Here is a 21,285-nt window from a genome sequence, read left to right as displayed (position 1 = left end):
CTCATTGTGTTCAAGGCATCTGCTTGGTTCTCTCCCTAGGTTAGGCAGGATCCCAAAATCATCACCTCTCTCACTGCTTGCTATATTTCCATTTTCACTTTTGTGAGATGACTACTATATGCATTTTATCATGTAAAGATAGAGTTAGTTGTTGTTTTACAAAAGGTATGTGAGGTTTCTGTTTTATTAATTGGGATAAGACGGAGCAGAGTTATAGAGCGGAGTTTCAAAGAGTTACGGAGCGGAGTTTCACAGAGCTTTTGGTCAACTCCGCTGAATTTCACATAGTGAAACGCTCGTAGCATTACCTGCATTTCGAATTTGGTGAGTCTGTGCTCTTTGCTGCCTTGCCTGCTGTCCCTTGTGGCGAGGGAGTTGGAACGCTCTCTGACTGCGTGTGAGGCTGTAGTTACAGGGGCCGGGACTGCGAGACCCAGGAAGCAGCGCAGGATCACCGGAGCGCACCTGGAGTCTCTTCCCGCCCCTGCTTCGCTCTGATGGGCCGCCTGCCTAGCCTTGCCTCGCTCTGATTGGCCGCCTACACCAACAACTGCTCGCGGCCCCCGCTTCGCGGGAGCCGCTCGTAGCATTACCTGCATTTCGAATTTGGTGAGTCAGTGCTCTTTGCTGCCTTGCCTGCTGTCCCTTGTGGCGAGGGAGTTGGAACGCTCTCTGACTGCGTGTGAGGCTGTAGTTACAGGGGCCGGGACTGCGAGACCCAGGAAGCAGCGCAGGATCACCGGAGCGCACCTGGAGTCTCTTCCCGCCCCTGCTTCGCTCTGATTGGCCGCCTGCCTAGCCTTGCCTCGCTCTGATTGGCCGCCTGCCTAGCCTTGCCTCGCTCTGATTGGCTGCCTACACCAACAACTGCTCGCGGCCCCCGCTTCGCGGGAGCCGCTCGTAGCATTACCTGCATTTCGAATTTGGTGAGTCTGTGCTCTTTGCTGCCTTGCCTGCGGTCCCTTGTGGCGAGGGAGTTGGAACGCTCTCTGACTGCGTGTGAGGCTGTAGTTACAGGGGCCGGGACTGCGAGACCCAGGAAGCAGCGCAGGATCACCGGAGCGCACCTGGAGTCTCTTCCCGCCCCTGCTTCGCTCTGATTGGCCGCCTGCCTAGCCTTGCCTCGCTCTGATTGGCCGCCTGCCTAGCCTTGCCTCGCTCTGATTGGCTGCCTACACCAACAACTGCTCGCGGCCCCCGCTTCGTGGGTGCCGCTCGTAGCATTACCTGCATTTCGAATTTGGTGAGCCTGTGCTCTTTGCTGCCTTGCCTGCTGTCCCTTGTGGCGAGGGAGTTGGAACGCTCTCTGACTGCGTGTGAGGCTGTAGTTACAGGGGCCGGGACTGCGAGACCCAGGAAGCAGCGCAGGATCACCGGAGCGCACCTGGAGTCTCTTCCCGCCCCTGCTTCGCTCTGATTGGCCGCCTGCCTAGCCTTGCCTCGCTCTGATTGGCCGCCTGCCTAGCCTTGCCTCGCTCTGATTGGCTGCCTACACCAACAACTGCTCGCGGCCCTCGCTTCGCGGGTGCCGCTCGTAGCATTACCTGCATTTCGAATTTGGTGAGTCTGTGCTCTTTGCTGCCTTGCCTGCTGTCCCTTGTGGCGAGGGAGTTGGAACGCTCTCTGACTGCGTGTGAGGCTGTAGTTACAGGGGCCGGGACTGCGAGACCCAGGAAGCAGCGCAGGATCACCGGAGCGCACCTGGAGTCTCTTCCCGCCCCTGCTTCGCTCTGATTGGCCGCCTGCCTAGCCTTGCCTCGCTCTAATTGGCCGCCTGCCTAGCCTTGCCTCGCTCTGATTGGCTGCCTACACCAACAACTGCTCGCGGCCCCCGCTTCGCGGGTGCCGCTCGTAGCATTACCTGCATTTCGAATTTGGTGAGTCTGTGCTCTTTGCTGCCTTGCCTGCTGTCCCTTGTGGCGAGGGAGTTGGAACGCTCTCTGACTGCGTGTGAGGCTGTAGTTACAGGGGCCGGGACTGCGAGACCCAGGAAGCAGCGCAGGATCACCGGAGCGCACCTGGAGTCTCTTCCCGCCCCTGCTTCGCTCTGATTGGCCGCCTGCCTAGCCTTGCCTCGCTCTGATTGGCCGCCTGCCTAGCCTTGCCTCGCTCTGATTGGCTGCCTACACCAACAACTGCTCGCGGCCCCCGCTTCGCGGGAGCCGCTCGTAGCATTACCTGCATTTCGAATTTGGTGAGTCTGTGCTCTTTGCTGCCTTGCCTGCTGTCCCTTGTGGCGAGGGAGTTGGAACGCTCTCTGACTGCGTGTGAGGCTGTAGTTACAGGGGCCGGGACTGCGAGACCCAGGAAGCAGCGCAGGATCACCGGAGCGCACCTGGAGTCTCTTCCCGCCCCTGCTTCGCTCTGATTGGCCGCCTGCCTAGCCTTGCCTCGCTCTGATTGGCCGCCTGCCTAGCCTTGCCTCGCTCTGATTGGCTGCCTACACCAACAACTGCTCGCGGCCCCCGCTTCGCGGGAGCCGCTCGTAGCATTACCTGCATTTCGAATTTGGTGAGTCTGTGCTCTTTGCTGCCTTGCCTGCTGTCCCTTGTGGCGAGGGAGTTGGAACGCTCTCTGACTGCGTGTGAGGCTGTAGTTACAGGGGCCGGGACTGCGAGACCCAGGAAGCAGCGCAGGATCACCGGAGCGCACCTGGAGTCTCTTCCCGCCCCTGCTTCGCTCTGATTGTCCGCCTGCCTAGCCTTGCCTCGCTCTGATTGGCCGCCTGCCTAGCCTTGCCTCGCTCTGATTGGCTGCCTACACCAACAACTGCTCGCGGCCCCCGCTTCGCGGGAGCCGCTCGTAGCATTACCTGCATTTCGAATTTGGTGAGTCTGTGCTCTTTGCTGCCTTGCCTGCTGTCCCTTGTGGCGAGGGAGTTGGACCGCTCTCTGACTGCGTGTGAGGCTGTAGTTACAGGGGCCGGGACTGCGAGACCCAGGAAGCAGCGCAGGATAACCGGAGCGCACCTGGAGTCTCTTCCCGCCCCTGCTTCGCTCTGATTGGCCGCCTGCCTAGCCTTGCCTCGCTCTGATTGGCCGCCCGCCTACCCTTGCCTCGCTCTGATTGGCTGCCTACACCACAACTGCTCGCGGCCCCCGCTTCGCGGGTGCCGCTCGTAGCATTACCTGCATTTCGAATTTGGTGAGTCTGTGCTCTTTGCTGCCTTGCCTGCTGTCCCTTGTGGCGAGGGAGTTGGAACGCTCTCTGACTGCGTGTGAAGCTGTAGTTACAGGGGCCGGGACTGCGAGACCCAGGAAGCAGCGCAGGATCACCGGAGCGCACCTGGAGTCTCTTCCCGCCCCTGCTTCGCTCTGATTGGCCGCCTGCCTAGCCTTGCCTCGCTCTGATTGGCTGCCTACACCAACAACTGCTCGCGGCCCCCGCTTCGCGGGAGCCGCTCGTAGTATTACCTGCATTTCTAATTTGGTGAGTCTGTGCTCTTTGCTGCCTTGCCTGCTGTCCCTTGTGGCGAGGGAGTTGGAACGCTCTCTGACTGCGTGTGAGGCTGTAGTTACAGGGGCCGGGACTGCGAGACCCAGGAAGCAGTGCAGGATCACCGGAGCGCACCTGGAGTCTCTTCCCGCCCCTGCTTCGCTCTGATTGGCCGCCTGCCTAGCCTTGCCTCGCTCTGGTTGGCCGCCTGCCTAGCCTTGCCTCGCTCTGATTGGCTGCCTACACCAACAACTGCTCGCGGCCCCCGCTTCGCGGGAGCCGCTCGTAGCATTACCTGCATTTCGAATTTGGTGAGTCTGTGCTCTTTGCTGCCTAGCCTGCTGTCCCTTGTGGCGAGGGAGTTGGAACGCTCTCTGACTGCGTGTGAGGCTGTAGTTACAGGGGCCGGGACTGCGAGACCCAGGAAGCAGCGCAGGATCACCGGAGCGCACCTGGAGTCTCTTCCCGCCCCTGCTTCGCTCTGATTGGCCGCCTGCCTAGCCTTGCCTCGCTCTGATTGGCCGCCTGCCTAGCCTTGCCTCGCTCTGATTGGCTGCCTACACCAACAACTGCTCGCGGCCCCCGCTTCGCGGGTGCCGCTCGTAGCATTACCTGCATTTCGAATTTGGTGAGTCTGTGCTCTTTGCTGCCTTGCCTGCTGTCCCTTGTGGCGAGGGAGTTGGAACGCTCTCTGACTGCGTGTGAGGCTGTAGTTACAGGGGCCGGGACTGCGAGACCCAGGAAGCAGCGCAGGATCACCGGAGCGCACCTGGAGTCTCTTCCCGCCCCCTGCTCCGCCTATAAATACGATCCCCTGACGCTTAGCGGGACGCGTGCGGGACGCCGGGCTAAGCCCGGGCAAAGGGCGGGCCGTCTGTGGCCGTCCGGGGACGCCCGAGGACGGGACGGGCCACCCTACTAACAACAACGCCCAAAATCATTGCGGAAACGACTTGTCAAAAAATAGGTAAAAATTTCCTTTTATCGGCAACTATTTCTACTTCCAGTAAGGGGGAGCTGTTTAGAGTATTGTACTGAAGTATATTCCTCATAGGAACCACAGTCTTCGAGATATACTACCAAAGTGACTATAGAAGCAGTATTAGGAAATACCAATGGGTCTAAGGAAATTACGTTCACGCACAATTTTCATGAAACGCATGGGAACTAAGGAAGCAGTTAGGAAATCCACAGATAAAGCGATTAAACCTGGCCGCACTACGCTAACCCCGGCAATTTATGAATATTTTTCTACCATACCATCAAAAAAGTCATCTGATAACAAAAATTACACCACTGAAAGTAAACCATTTGGGAGTCCAGGGGATTTAACTAGATTATCTGAATCCCCACAACTGGTTCACAACGCAAGTGACACGGTGCCTACCAACAAGTCTATGCTAAAAGATTGTAACTCTATCCTCCTGAAATCATCCACTCCTATAAAAGACTATGAGAGCTTACACAAATTAGAGGACCTAAGTATACTCAATTGCAAGTTAGAACAAAATACTTCGAACTTAATAGCATCCCCTATAAAGGGTAATGTGAGCCTACAAAAATTAGATGACACAGGTATAGTCCAGCACAAAGTAGAAGAAAATAGCGCCGAAATTAAGCAATCAATTATTGAAACAAAAAAAACAACTACACATGAACAAGATTCTTTTCTGGACCCATTTCTAACTGATAATAAAAATCTCGATGCATCAACAATACCTATATCTAAGGCTTTATTCTCATTACAGGCAATATTAGAATCGGTTCTCTCCTTTCTAGGAAACATCCTTGAAAATTCAGATCAAACCCTGGATGTCCAAATTGGCATTCTAAAATTCCTAGTAGAAGAGAAAAGAAAGAAGGAGTCCTTAAAAATAATAGAAAATCAAACAAAGGATACTATTGATCAAAAGGAAAACAACTATAAACAAAGTAATCGACACTCCTCTACTCAGACATCAGAAGAAGAGCTCATAGAAACTCATAAAAGGATAAAAACGGAATCTACTAACAATTCAATAATTTATTCTCTAAAAAGATTATTCAGAGAAAGATCGCAAAAGAATCAAAAGCAATTCCCAATTTTTAACAAACAAATGAAAAAGGATTCATATGATAAAGACTTAGTAAAGGAAGATGAAGATTCTTGTACAAAAACTAAGTCAGAACCCCCAGTAGTAGAAATTACAATTGATCAAACCAAGGAAACAGAGGAAAAGGGAAAAAATAAAAGGAAGAAAAAACCTCTCAGAAGGATCCAAAAAAAGAAAAACCGCAAACTTAAATTCCAAAAAATCAATATACCCCAAAGAGATCTACAGGAGAAAAATGACGAGAAAAGTATACCATATATGAGTAAAAAAGGAGAATCTCCCAAAGGATTATGCACAGATATAAAGCCAGAACTGAACCCAAGGGCGGACGAATATCTCCCAACTAAGATAGTCAATAAGATAAGACACGAAAGTATTGATGTCAATAGAACTAACATGAAGGACAACACAAGCAGTGCAAATATACAGTCAAATGCACTTCAATTTGAAGAACTATTCCCTACAGATAATACACCACTTAATAGAGGCAGGATACTCAATCTCCTGCAAAATATAAAGCCTCTTCAACTTTTGACTAGCCGGGAAATTAATCTAGTGACTCTCCCCAAAAGTGGTCAAAATAAAATTGCAATAGTTTCCTTTTGGTCTCCCGTAATACCTGGGATTATACTTAGGGAAAAAGAAACAATACACAGATTTGGATATGACGTAATTGAGAAGGTTGAGTCCAAAGGAAATACAAACTATAAAACCGTAAACAACAATAGGCAGCGAATCCCTAATTCTTATCCAAACAATGGTCCCAGATCTTCATTGATGCCTGAAAACTTGGGGGCTAGCAATTTTAGAGATTTGAGACAGGGAGAAGCGATCCTGAAAATTCGTTTAAACAAAGGAGAAAGGGAAGTTTGGTACCTGGATACAAACGAGAACAAAGTTACCGATATTGAATCCGAGAAGTCGTGGACATGGCTGCCGGGGATGCTGAACTGCAGCAAAAGTGCTAACCAACTGAAGATTTCTGTTTAACCAAGGTCTAAAGCTTATATCGTGGAATGTTGCAGGGAGAACAACTAATAAAATGAAGGAAGTTCTAAAAAACCAACCTGAAATTTTAACCTTACAAGAAACTTGGGCAATAGAACCCTTTTCACAAAAAGGGTACTACGTCTACAACATACCTGCAAAAGCTACTAATCGGGGCCATGCCAAAGGAGGTTTGGCTATTCTAATGAGAGAGGATTGTACTTGGGAACAAGAGATAGTTGAGACCAACAGCGATAATTTGCAATGCATCAAATTTTTTCTAAAAACCGATAACATGAGTCCCCAAAGAGCAATGTTGCTTTTCAACATATATGCCCCTCCAGGAAAAAAGTATGACATGCTATGTGAAGACATCTTGGAAATCATCAAACAAACAATAGAAGCCCATATGTTTCCTCTTTTTATGATTATGGGCGATTTCAATGGGAAAATTTCTAATTCAGAAATAAAAAAGTGGGGAAGAATTTTCGAAGAGGAAAGCCTGGAACCTCATACTCCCCAATTCCCCAGAGACATCCGCTCAAATAAAAGAGGGAAAATAATGTTATCTGCACTATTTAATATAAATGGGGTAATTTTGAATGGGAACATTGAAGGAGACATCCCGGCATCATATACAAGACAGGGAAACGGGAGTCCATCGATAATAGATTATATCATCTGTGACAAAGATCTATATGAAACCATTCCCCATCTTCACTCCAACTTCTCATCAGACAGCGATCACGCCATGATGCAATTACGAACCAATTGGTCGGCTCAGTCTGCAGCAAAAGGACAGATGATTCTTTGTAGAAATGAAACTCTGGTAAACAGCAACCAGAGACGTATCTTCTGGAATTCATCTTTTATGGGCAAAATAGCAACACTGGTTCAGCAAAAACACTTCTTAAAGAAACAGCACTCAGAAGACCGTATAGAAAATTTTGAGAGTATGCTTACCGAATTAAAAGAGGCACTAATAAAAATGAATCTCCAAGGAAATGCTGGTAATAAGATGAAGAAAAACTCCAAAAAAATCTGGAACTCTCAGATAAGGAAAAAACTAAATAAACTGATACGTGCTCAATATTTACATTCTTCTCCTACTAAAAAGAAAGAAATAAACAAACTGAAAAACCAGCTGAGAAGAGAAAAAATAAGTAAGAAAAAAACTATTCTAGATCGAAACTGGGTCGATTTACAAATTGCTGCAAAAGAACCAAACCAGAGAACTTATTGGTCACTAATAGCTAAACTAACAGGAACAAAAAAGAAATTACTAGCAGTACCGGTTCCTCCAAAAGAGTGGGAAATCTATCTGACAGATCTCTATAAATCAAATATGGTCAAATTTGAAGAAAACTATACAGATAATGCAAAGGAGAAACAAAAACCATTAATTCCTAAAACAACAAATATAATGGTAGAAACTCACATTCGAAGGGCAAGAAGCACAGGTGCCTTTGGCCCCGACCAAATTCCTATCAAGGTCTTGCAGATGAACCCAAAGGAATGGAGTCTTTTGTTAACCCCACTATTCAATTATATCTTGACCACTGGAACAGTACCAAAATCGTGGCAGGGGAGCATTATTATCCCCATTCATAAAAAAGGTTGTAAAACGGTAGCAGGATATTACCGTCAAATAGCTCTGATGGATGCGTCCGGAAATTTTTTTGCAGCTGAAGTTTTATTGCAATTAAAAAACTGGGCTTTTTCGCTGGGACTGATACCAATGTTCCAGGCTGGATTCAGGCCGAAGCACTCTGTTACGGACAACATTGCAATTATTCAGGTTATTCTCGATAAATATGTGATACGAAGAAAACAGACGGTCTATATGGCTTTTATAGATTATTCGACCGCATTCGATCGTGTCGATCGACCTACTTTATGGAGTAAACTGAGGGGTTTTGGAATCAATGAACATCTGCTACAGGTAATAATAAGCCTCCACACAACAACGTGGTGTCAAGTCCAAATGGGGGGCGAAAAAGGTTTAACGAAAGTAATAAATACAGAGAACGGTCTTAAACAGGGATGTTTACTAGCCCCTATGTTATTTTCGCTTTACCTCAGTGACCTGCCAAAGCAGCTACAGCAGGGCTCAAACCTGCCTCCAAAAATAAACAATCAAAGTATCCATTTGTTGCTCTATGCAGACGACATAGTTATGTTCGATCTCACACCATTCGGTTTGCAAAATTCTCTTGACACTTTGTATCTATATTCAAATAACAATTTCTTACTCCCTAATGTAAAGAAAACAAAAATTGTAGCATTTTCTGGAAGGAAAAAAAACGTCAAATACAATTGGAGGCTGGGAGATGAAAAGATCGATGAAGAAACAGAATATACATATCTCGGCAGGATTCTTTCAAAGAATCTAACAAACACAAAGCATATAGATAAATTAACAAAGAAATCTGATCTACACGCCGGAGCACTCTCACGACTCTATAGTGCCACGGGGAGCAGGCACTTTTCCTCATTACTGAAAATATATAAAGTGAAAATCCCTGCGGTCCTCTCTTATGCTACAGAATATATACCTTTAAAGCAATGGGGCTTCATGGATCGACAAGAGGGGAAAATACTGAAAAGAATGATGAAGGTCCCAGCTGCTACACCAGTACAGGTTCTAAGGTTAGAATTTGGAATAACAAGTGCTTACGCCACGGCTGTGGCCAACATTATTAGGTGGGCCTATAATCTCCTCCATGCAAAGGAGGGGACACTCAGGTTTTTACTACAAAAGGAAACCTTTGTTACAGAAGCAACTAAACAAACTTTCTCAGGGAATATGTCAGCTGCATTTCAAATGGCTGAAATTACTACAGAAATATTACTTACCTGGTCTGTATCACAACTAAAACTTTTTCTTAAATGTTTTACACCAAGGTTGAGTTTTGACCTGGACTACGCGCATATCAGAAAACTAAAAACTTTTAAACCATATACTGAACTCATAGAATACAAACATATCCAGCCTTATATTTTGTTTTCCCTAACTCATAGTGTAAGGAGGGTGATCTTGATGTTACGATTAGGGATCCTACCTGTCCAATCTCATACATCTAAATGGTCGGCTGGGGAAACTAACCATCTTTGCTCGTTATGTCAAGGAGGCGAGCAGACTGTGGAGCATTTATTATTTGTCTGCCCAAACTCTAAAGTTGTAGTAGCTCGTGCTTCATATACTGACCCTATTTACCGAACCTGCAGGCTAACAAAGGAAAAAGAACTATTAGCAGTGGGCAAATTGCCTCCGAACGAATTTGTCTGTTATAATTTGTATAAATTTTTTAAAACTATGTTGCTTTTATATTAATTTGTGATGTATACTTTTGTGGTCCTCTGTTGAGTACCAAAACAAATAAAAACTTTTGACTTTGACTTTGACATAGTGGTACTCCGCCAACTTCGTCCACCCTTAATAATTACCCTGGGTATATTATCCTTTTTTTCCCTTTTTTTTGGTCTGCTGGCGGGGTGATGCGTCTCGCTGGGTATGTCCTGTGTCATTTGTTAAGTACTTAGTGCAGTCAAAAAATGTTTGCAGACTGGACATGTTTTCAGGTTTCCCATCTGTAAGGCATTACCATCATGATAATGAAAGGGATAAAGGTAGCAAGTAAAGGTAACCTCCATACCACCTTGATAAACAAAATCTACGGCCTTGCTGGGAGAGGCCAGAAAGAGGGCCCCTACTTCAGCGGACCATCCCAGGTAAACTTCTCAGATGCAAAAGGGCAAATGAAGAAGGAATTAAATATTACCACCAGTGACGCAGCAAGAGTGCCATTGGCCCTAAAGTAAGCAAAAAAAGGAGCCCCCAATAGCCCTTTGTGGGCTAGTAAACATCAATCATTGGATATGAGAAAGCCCTTCCCAGCCAGAGACCTCGGTGCCACTGCAACTGCTGCACCATTGATAGCACCCCTTTACTGCAGCTAGTCACATCAAATAGAGGTGGTGAGGTGTTACTACATCTATTCCTCACCTATGAAGGGAAAGGGAATTGTCAAAGTTTACTCACCACAAAAGGATGGACAATAATGTTCCCCATTATACAAATATATGAATGTCACTTTTCTACAGACCATTTAGTAATCATGGAGCATTATTTACCCAAATGGACTGGGTTGTTGTGTTCTGTTTAAAAACAGAGTGAGAAGAACCATGAATACTATCAATACCAGGCTACTCCTGGGCTTGGATATAGTTAGAACACGCACATCCTAAGTGGAGGCAATGCCGTGTACATAGGAAGTCATATAGTAAGGCACTTAGTGGTGCACCTTCTAGCATGGCCTCACAGGGTCAATGTATGATACCATCAAAAATGTCAGATGACCAGACCACAAAAAAAGATGAAGGGCCTGATTTTTTATTTTGTGGACGGGTTACTTAGTCCCAAAGTGACGCATACCTCACCACCTTCTTACAAGTGCATTATATCCTATGGCACTTATAATAATGCAGACTAGAGAGATACATGGCAGGTTTGTGATATCCACCTCCAAACTATAAACCAGGCCTTGGGCAATTAACTTGTTTCTATGGGCAAGGTAATAGACAAAGAAGTGATACACAAGCAATCAGACCTATAAAAAATAAATGCAATTAAGGTATATTACAGAGGTGGGTTACTTTAAAGCACTACTTTCAGGTGTAAGTTTCCTGTAGGTACTGACACATCACTCCATACATGGGAGAAGGTGGTTTGCCTGATGGATTTAAGGCTACTTACCTTGGTTTTAGAAGTTTCTCAAACCAGAGGAAGTAGCCCTGGAAAGAGGGGAGGGTGTGTGTTCTCGGAAATGAGGCGGACCGGGCATCCATCAATGAGTATCAAGAGAGGAGAGCAAAACGTTTTTATCACTGATGTAGTCATTTTGTTAAATACAGTTAAGCTCAACAATAGGCCATTTAACATAATATTCTATAACATGGCTTGGATAACACAAGAAAAAAGCAGTTTTAACCTGTGTAGAACAATGCAGTTAAGGAATGATTTCCTGCAGTATTTTCAAATAAAGTAATCGTTTGACCTGACATCTATGCTGTGTTTTTCCCCTGTCCTTTTGCTTCTGACCTCCTGTTTTTGACTGTGTGCTGCATTTAGTTTTTGCTGGTTTTAGAGCTCTAGGCAATTTACCACTGCAGATCAGTGCTAAAGAGCAAGTACTCCCTGTCTAAATTATGATTATGATTGCTTATCCATGATTGGCATGTTTTTTTTACTGGTAAGTCCCTAGTAAAGTGCACTGTGTGTGCTGAGGGCCTGTAAATCAAATGTTACTGGAGGACTTACAGCACTGATTGTGACACCCACATGGGTATCTCTGCAACCATGTCTCAGACCTGCAGGTTCTGTGAGTGCAGTTTTTAACTGCCATGTCGACCTGGCATATGTATCTACTTGCTAGGCCCAACCTTCCTTTTTTGCATGTTAGGCACCCCTTAGGTAGGCCCAAAGTAGCCCCATGGGCAGGGTGCAGTGTTTGTCAAAGGTAGGATATGTGCTGGTGTGGTTTACATGTCCTGATAGTGAAATACTGCCTATATCATTTTCAATAATACAAGGACTATCTCTTCCATAGGGTATCATTGGAGCTGCCTTGTAACATCTTACAGGTGTAACTTTCAATTTTACTTGAGTGTTTTTCACTTGGTTTCCATTCTGTTTACATTGCCTCCTTTGTGTATATGTGGTCATGTGTTATACATTGTTTGTTTTATATTTGGTCCGTAAGAACTAGATATTCTGTATTTATCTGCCCAAAGGGAATTTCTCTTTTGACTTATAGTCGTTACGGAACCCCCTCCCTTTGGTTTTGGGGTCCCTCTCTCTTTTATTAGAGTAACTTTCAATTGGGCAGAGATAGAGATTTGGAGCATGGATTCCCTGACCTCAGAATTTAAAAACGTATCTTTCTGTGAAGGTGGTTTTTAAATTGAATGTTTGAAAAATGCAACTTTTAGAAGGTGGGTATTTTCTTGCTTTACCATCCAGTGCCCCTGCCTGCCTGTGGAATTCACGTCTGGTTTAGAATGACAGTTCGGTTGTTTGTGCATTCACTCTAACAGTCACACAAAGGGAGCTGGGGTGTGCCCTGCATATCCTGTTGGCCCTTCACCAGGCTGATGGGCCTTCCTGAGCTAGAGTGGTGGGAGGAGTTGTCACTGACACCTAAATAGGGGTGTGCCTGTCCCCTCACAATGCTGTCACCCCCCCTACAAAGAATATCCATTGAGGTATGCCTACTTCAAAGGCCAAAATGGGTATAAGTATTGGACCTGTATCCCCAGACTTTTAGAACACTTCTGGATCAAGAGGAGACTCTGCCACGAGGAAGAGCTGGAGAGTACTGTCCCTTTGCTGTGTTGCTTTGCTGGCTTTGCCTGTAGTTGCTGCTTCTGTCTTGGAGAGAACAAGGGCTGGACTTTGCTTTTGTATCCTGCTTGAGAAGATACTCCAAGGGCTTGTGTGTGCTTGCCTCCTTTTATGAAGTCACAGGTATATCAAAGACTTCCCCAAGAGTCCCCCTGAACTCCTTTGCTGGAGTTCTGACCTGCCAAGTGGTGCCAGTTCCAGTTCTGAGCCATCAAAGTTGGTTTTGCTGCTTCACAAACTGAAAATCCACACATCGCCCCTTGAGAACATTTTTTCCGTTGCAAGCTTGGCATGCGGTTGACAAACCAACATATTGCTGCAGTGCAGCCGAAAAGATCGCAGCACCTGTTTGCAGCTGAAAGAACCGCTGCAGCTTGAGTCCAGGCACTGTCTCTCCAATGTCTGAGACCCCCTCTCCGTCGCAGGTCCTGCTGTGCGATTAAAGAAATCAATGCATCACCTGTTTGCAGCTGTTTCGCTGGTGCTGCATTGTCTGCAGTGCATCAGGATTTTTCACGAATCGCACCTGTGGGCCAAGTCTACATCGATGCTGGACATCAGTAAGGAACCAATGCCACGTGTCCAGAGAAACAACATATCACCTACCTGTGCAGTAAGGAACCAATGCAGCACCTTCTCTCACAATAAGGAACGGACGCATCACCTCCCCAGCGTCAACATGGAAGTTCAACCTGTGGTGACCCATTGGTTAGCAACAATCGAAGGAAGGTTAGGTGGAACAATGTAGTGAATAATGAGTACACATACACCCAACTACACAAGTGCCTAATTTCCATTCTGCCCCTAACAGCTGAGTCACAGATAGTTCCTGATAAAATCATGGATGTCCATACTAAAAGGTTTGAGGAAATTAAATCATGGTTCTTCAACAAACCCTCTTCCAACAAAAACTGCCCCCCAACAGCAGATCCTACATGAAGGGCTCTCACAAGATTTCCAGTCCGCCAGAGCCCACTATAAAATAGTCCTAAAGCGTACAAACTCCAATTGGGATGCAGCCATTTGGAACAATATTTTGGTGTGGTCCGTGCAGGGAGCCAGTCAGCTTTTTGGAACATGGTGCCAAGACAACTATGATGAAGCCTGAATAACTCATTCTCCTGCAGGACTATGAGACCCACTTTTAATTGCTATATCGTAGCTCTGCATCTCTCCCTTACTCCAAGATTCCTGACAAGTTTGGCCCTTTTCTGTTTTCCCATAAACCAGATCTCCTCAAAGCTGAAGGGTTCTTTACTGTAGCAGAAATCAGCCTAGCCATTAGCTTGCAGAATCCGGAAAGGCCCCAGGGCTAGATCGAATCCCGGCTGATCCTTGATCCTCTCTTGACATTATCATTCAGCTCTACTGTGATAATTTTGCACAAATCCACTGGAGAGTTAATGGGGAAACTGCTGATCCTGTCAGGGTGAAAAGGGAGTCAGGCTAGGATGTGTGCTTGCTCATACTTTGCTTTAGTAGTTTATCAATGACTGTATTGATTACTTATTGTGCTGCGATAATGACTCCCGGGTACTCGGGGGAACCAAAATACCAGCTTTATTGTTCGCAGACAATACCTTGATGGTATCTAAAACTCCCAAAGGCCTCGAGACCCTACTGAAAAAGTTGAATTCATTTTGTCTGGATCATAGCCTAGTAATAAACACAAGCACAACAAAGTTCATGGTCATTCAACCCCACAGAAGATTTTGAGGGGCACTAACCTTAGAAGGGGAGGACTAGAGAGAGTGCTTGATTTCGATTAACTCTGCATTCGTTTATCTAGTGCCAATACCTGGGTTAACCAGGTTACAAAAAACACCCTCTTACTTAACCACATGGCGGCCACTAATCAAAAATTTGTGAATAAAACTTCCCTTATTCCAATCTCCCCTCTTGTTTAAGTTTGGAGGGTCCAAGCCAGGGGTCGCCAACCTTTTCTGTTATAGGAGCTACTTATGTCTGAAGAAAATCATCCAGAGCTACTAATAATATTAGTAAAGTAATAGTGGCACACCACATAAGATTGCATTAGTAGCCACCATATGTGAAATTGAGAGCAGTGATCATCTCAGTACAACAGATAGGGATGCCAGCAGTAATGTAAATAAAAAATGCTTTGTCAATTTGGAATGCTTCTACATGGGTAATATGTAGCAGCTGCAATGCCCCTTCCCTGATGCTCCTGGTGCCAAGATAATAACGTTAGTAATTAGCCTCCAACTCAATCCCACATAATTTATCACTCTAAGATCAGCTTTAAATATATTTTGAAAATATTTTGGATGTTCTTCCAGCATAAGATTACGAGTTTTAAAAATACACACTTTTTCGTCATGAATACACACTCCCAATTTCCGTCTTTATATTAATTCAACCAAGCAAAAGCTTCTAATTAATAAGGTTGGGCTGCACACAGGATAGATACTTAATGGTAACTGGGGAGCTACTAGTGGCTCACAAGCTGCAGGCTGGAGACACCTTGTCTAAACCATAGCATCCGCTGCATACAGAGCAGAACTGTGGGGCAATGGTAACCTAAAGGCCCTGGAAGCAGCCGAGAACAACGTTTTGAGAGCAGCACTGAAACCCCACCAAAACACTTCATTAGTCTTCAAACAAGATGTAGGCATTTGGCTGGCCCAAAGACCCCTTCCAGTTCATCTGAAACCGATTTTATACAGGCTGCTAGTTTGGTCTGCTCCTGAGTTGAAGCATGATGGGGTGGGCCTAAGTGATGTTTTTGGCAGGACACAGGTAGGGGTGATGCTACTGTGACTGGATTATGTAAAGGAGTCTCTTTTTGTCATGGGTCTGCAAGAGTACTGGTTTTATCCAAATACAATCACACCAGCAGTGTCAATAAAGCTGAAGCACAAGGAGGTAAAACTCTCCAAGCAGTCAGACTTGGGGCAAACGACGGAACGCTTTTTAGAGCTCAAGCCCCTTTCCTTATTTGAGAATTATATGGATGATATTGATCCTCCATTAACGAGAACCCTTTAAATAAGGTTTAGGTTGGGTACACTCCCATTCACAAAAGCCCTTTATGTAAGATTTAGGTTGGGCACACTCCCATTCACGAAAGCCCTTTATGTAAGGTTTAGGTTGGGTACACTCCCATTCACAAAAGCCCTTTATGTAAGGTTTAGGTTGGACACAGTCCCATTCACAAAAGCCCTTTATGTAAGATTTAGGTTGGGTACACTCCCATTCACAAAAGCCCTTTATGTAAGATTTAGGTTGGGTACACTCCCATTCACAAAAGCCCTTTATGTAAGATTTAGGTTGGGTACACTCCCATTCACAAAAGCCCTGTATGTAAGGTTTAGGTTGGACACAGTCCCATTCACGAAAGCCCTTTATGTAAGGTTTAGGTTGGGTACACTCCCATTCACAAAAGCCCTTTATGTAAGGTTTAGGTTGGGTACACTCCCATTCACAAAAGCCCTTTATGCAAGGTTTAGGTTGGACACAGTTCCATTCACAAAAGCCCTTTACCCACTATTCTGGTTGGGCACACCCCCACATGCTAAATTTACTGCCAAATGGAAAGATAGCCATGGAAGTAGCAAAACTCGGCTTGCTTACAGAGGGAGTGATAAAACAAATAAACATTTAGTATTCTTTTGTCCTAACTACCTCAAGCAGCGGAAGCGTTGGATTGTTCCCTTATGTCGACTCCTAGATGTTTGCCAGTGCAGGATAACCCCGAGAATATGCAGAGCAGATACGTCTCTGGTCATTGTTTTTGCTATTGCTAGGTATCTACGGAGTATCTGTCCAATATGACGCAAAATGTTCTCGCTTTTGTCCCCTCAGTAATACCCAGTCCTAGTTGGTTATGTTTTGGCTCTGGGCCACTGAAACCTCACTTTTTAATACTGTATTGTATGGTTTTATTGTTTTTACCATATCCATGCTGCTATCATATAAGTTGTAAACTATTTAAATGGAATGTTTTTAAACTATTGTAAAGGTGTGATGTGTCTGTATTGTATTATTTATAATCTATGACCGAAATGAAGTGTCTAAAGAAGAAGAAAGATAAAGACTCATCCACAGGCCAGGATTACCCCCCGCAGCAGCTGAGGCTGGGCAAGGACCAACAGTAATAGGCCACATGTGTTGATGGAGGCACCATCACTGTTTGAAAGGATTTTGTTTAAGAAACTTCTGACACATCCATTTACATAAGGAAGATGGTGTTTCCACAATCAGTGGGTAGCACCTATAGCTCTAGAATGAACTGGGTGCCATCCAGTTCATAAAAACCAAGAGCGTGGATGAGAGAGGGCATAGATTGGAGATATGCATAGAAAAAAGGAGGAGACAAAGCATCCCTATACGGAACGCTGATAGTGATCTTAGTAAGCTCGGATGAAAGACGTGGATATGAGATACTGTGTCTTGTGAGACAGAAGTGACTTAATCCCACCTAGCGCTGTGCTTTTAGCATCAGCTTCTTATAGCCAAGTGAACTAGCTAATATGGTTAAAGAAATGATACGCCGCGATAAGCCCTGTGCCAAAGGTCACAACATCATCTCTATCATATAGAAATGAAGAGGGAAGAGGCACCTACTGTCCTAACAAATGTAATAATTCCCAAAACATTCTTAATTTAGGTTCTGAGATTCAAATCAATGTGCTCTTCTGGGGTTGTATTACTTATAGGGCGCACTGTGCTCGTTCACGCCATGGCGCACCTTTACGCAGGTACGCCAGGCGTGAACATCGACAATGGATGAGCAGCCTACAAGGCAGGCGTGAACGCAAGGCTGCTCGGGGGAAGGGGAGGACAGCGCATTCAGTGAAATATCAAACGACTCAATGAAAGTCCCTCTGTGTTTCACAGTGCGGGCGGCAACCCACCTGCACTTTGAAGAGGCGAGGCAGGTGCAGTGAGGGACACTACCCGCCTTCAGGGGGCCGTCTGGGGTGTCCATGGGACCCCCTTTCACTCCCCCAGAGGGCTGACCTCAGGTAGCACACTGGCACTGCGCCACCTTTTCTGCACCCGCATCCATAATATAGCCAGAGCTCAAGTGAATCCCTCATTTGTATGTGGCCACGCAACTGTGCAAATGAGGGAACACACTACGAAGACAGTGCTGGCACTACATGTGCACCAGCGCTGTCAGAATTACAGATGGCGACGTACAAGCGTCTGCACCCCCTTCTGGAATTCCATAGTCAATCGAGGTGCAAAAAGACGGCACACACGCCCTCTGCACCCACAGGGCACTATCTGTTACAGAGCCCCCGGTATGATTGCTTCAAATGTAAACCATTTGACAATTGCTTAAAATGTGTTCATCACCTTTGGAAGCTGTGACAGATCATGATATGAATAATCAAATACTCTTGTTTTACAGATGCAAATCAATGCACCATCGACCATCACCGCGGTATCTATGCACCTCTCAGCGGAGATCGAGAACCCTGTTCCACTACAGGGCGGAACGCCTGCCAGGCGAGGGGACACGATGTTACCTGCCTCCATGAAATGTTGAACTAAGTCAATGCTTGTTATCTCAGTGAGTGAAGCCCGGAAGGAAGATTTGGAAAAGGGTGACAACTTGCCTCTTCCAGGTGACTCACTAAAGAGATAGAAAATGGACAAGAGTAAATTCAGTTTTATTTACAGATATAATACATCAAAGTCAGTGGGATCAACTTAAAACACGGCATGGAGCAAGAGTAACCAGACAGTGTTCTAATGACTTTGTGCATATATCGGTGAAAATAACCGAAAGGTTTCAATAACAAACCATTGGCTTGGGGGCTGTATTAAACAGATTAGCATAATGTGAAACAGTATATGTTACTGAGATGATATTTCTTTGATTGGCAGCCGTTCTAGCTTGTTAACCAGCTATACAAAACACCATAGCACTGTCACTATAGTATCACTCATTGCTTGCATTGGCCCCTTTGCCTGTGCAATCTTATGTCGGTGAATAAACTGAACATAACCATCTCACGTTCCATCATGTTATTTAATTATGAACTGTCCTGCACTGAGACCTGTACAGAGGGGTACATCAAGGAACGCCCTTTGCAAGACTGGAAAGCTCCTTTATCTGTGCGGCTAGTTAATACCACCAGGTGCAGACTGGATTACCACTCACCACTGATGTATCAGCCAGTCACAATGGAAGTCTGGGAGGGTGATCTACTGGTGGGCCCAGAAGGCAATTAAAGGAGATCTAAAGTCAGAAAGAGAAGGCCTGCCAGCATTACCCGAATGAAAACAATGCACATCAACAGTGAACAATTGTTTGATGGAGTGAATCGCGTAAAGGATGTACTCCAGCCAGGTAGGGGAAAAGTTCTCACTTTCCCAGAATCCAGGAAATAAAAATTAGAATAGGTCAGAAGATGATCAGACATGGCTGGTGTCTAACCAGGGAAGCAGCGAAAGCATTACTGGGCCAATAGCTGGACTCACTGGTTGCACTTTTTCTCTCGTCGAAACTGCCAGAAGTAGGGGCGACTTCTTCCAGTAGCCACTGTGCCAGCTCCAATGATCACAGGGAAGCTAAATGTTACTTAGAAAGGTCACTGATTGGAGTAAAAACCCATGTGGCTTTTACAACCTCGAGGTAGAAGGGTAAGATCCAAGGGTGAGTTTAGTAGCTAAACAGAACCTATGACTAGAGAAGGACCGGTTCCAAAAGGAGCAGAATTCCAGGATAAAGAGCAGAATACATTAATCCAAAGTCTAGAAAGTAAATCCCCCAAAAATATAGCCAGGGACTAAAATCAGTAACTAATCAGCAAAACACCCAACGACAAAAAGTGACCAGAGTATATGCAAGACATGATGCTGATGGTTCAAGCTTCTTATACATGAAGAAACAGGAAACGGGTAAGAGAAAAAAAGCAGTTAGTTACATGCAGGAAGTTACTTCACCATGATGGATTGGGCTAATACCATAAGCAGCACAGATGGTGGCACCTATGCCGATTTTTTGGCAGAAACATTTTTCTTCTTGTTTTCGGAGAAGGCAAACAGGAGAGACTGATTTCCTCTTTTGCAGGGCCTGCTCACTCTCAGAAGACTCACAGTTCGTATCAAAGTGTGAGGTGAGGTAAGTGGGAGATAGATTGGCTCCAGAGAGAACACGATGACCACATTTCGAACAAGACTGCGCGTGTGCATCAGCGCCAGACCCCAATAGGTCACCTTGCGATTAACAAAGGGCCCTGTCTCCAGAGAGGTTGTGCCAGTAAGGCGATAAGGCACCGGCAGTCTGCAAAACAGACACTGTACATTATAGAAATATCAAAACATACATACAGGACACACATCTTTAAAGAACATTAGAGCACCACGCATCAGCATCCGCACCAGCGCCCTTCCCTATCACTCTGACTTTATGACAGTGTATGACCCTGTGCAGTGCCTGACAAACGCTCCACGAAAGGGGTGTGGCTGGGGACACACCCCCATCCAGGGTCCTATCGGTGCTGCAAAGTCTACTGAGAATACTCACGAATGATACTGCGCACGTGAGAACAATGACTCGGCCGCAGTCACCCACTCACCATCTGCATGGAGACCTGAATCAGACTGTAGGCAGGACTGCAATACCAGAAATGTACTCCGCATACAGGAAGAGTCAACATCAGAGGCCAAGAAGATAACGGAAGTCTATTATCTTTTAATACACACAAACAAAGAGCTGTAATTACTTGCTACTGAGGCTGCAGTCCCTTGAGGAAGAGTCCAATCACCGAGCAGGCAGGGGAAATCTTGCAGTGTGTAAACTACAACACCCTGATATTTTCAAGCCACTCCTGAGGTCACGTGAATACACCCCACAACTATAGAATTGTAACGTGAAAACCCCAAAGAAGTAACAGGTGAATGAAGTTCAAGGAAAAAAGTGATATTATTCCAGCATGGCTAGCAAAACTAACCCACCTGGTGAAGAACCAAGGTCTTACATACAAATTGCCCCCAGGTCTTGCATCCTGTATCTGTCTTTATTGCTTGGTCATTGCACAGCTTTCCTTCCAGACCACTGTGCAGGTAAAGGCAAGGGTCCCATCCCAGAGTTCACTTACTAACCAGGAACACAAAATATTACCTTGGAGGATGGCATAAAACAGCACAGAAAATAGACCTCGGATTATAACAATGGTCCCTCGACACATGGGCACATTCAGTGTACTGGCATTGCTTACTTAGAACAGTTTTAATTTTCTCCTTCACGGCTTTGTCACTATTTAATACACTAAGGTACAAGATGCGATTCAATCATTTGCAAGGTTATCAAATTTGCAATGGGAACAAAAAAAACGATGATAAATCTTGTGTTCAACCTACTTTTCTAACTTATTCCACAAAATATAC

General features: G+C 45.6%; 1 protein-coding gene across 2 annotated transcripts in view; it reads right to left on the bottom strand.

The window, feature by feature from the left end:
• PPM1H (protein phosphatase, Mg2+/Mn2+ dependent 1H) overlaps positions 1 to 21,285 on the bottom strand; it is a 654,208-nt gene that overhangs the window by 257,883 nt on the left and 375,040 nt on the right. The gene's annotated exons all lie outside the window — the stretch shown is intronic.

The sequence above is a fragment of the Lissotriton vulgaris genome, chromosome 1_1, assembly GCF_964263255.1.
Source record: "Lissotriton vulgaris chromosome 1_1, aLisVul1.2, whole genome shotgun sequence".
NCBI lineage: Eukaryota > Metazoa > Chordata > Amphibia > Caudata > Salamandridae > Lissotriton > Lissotriton vulgaris.
Note: the sequence above shows the minus strand (reverse complement) of the source record. Positions and strands in the feature narration are given on the sequence as shown.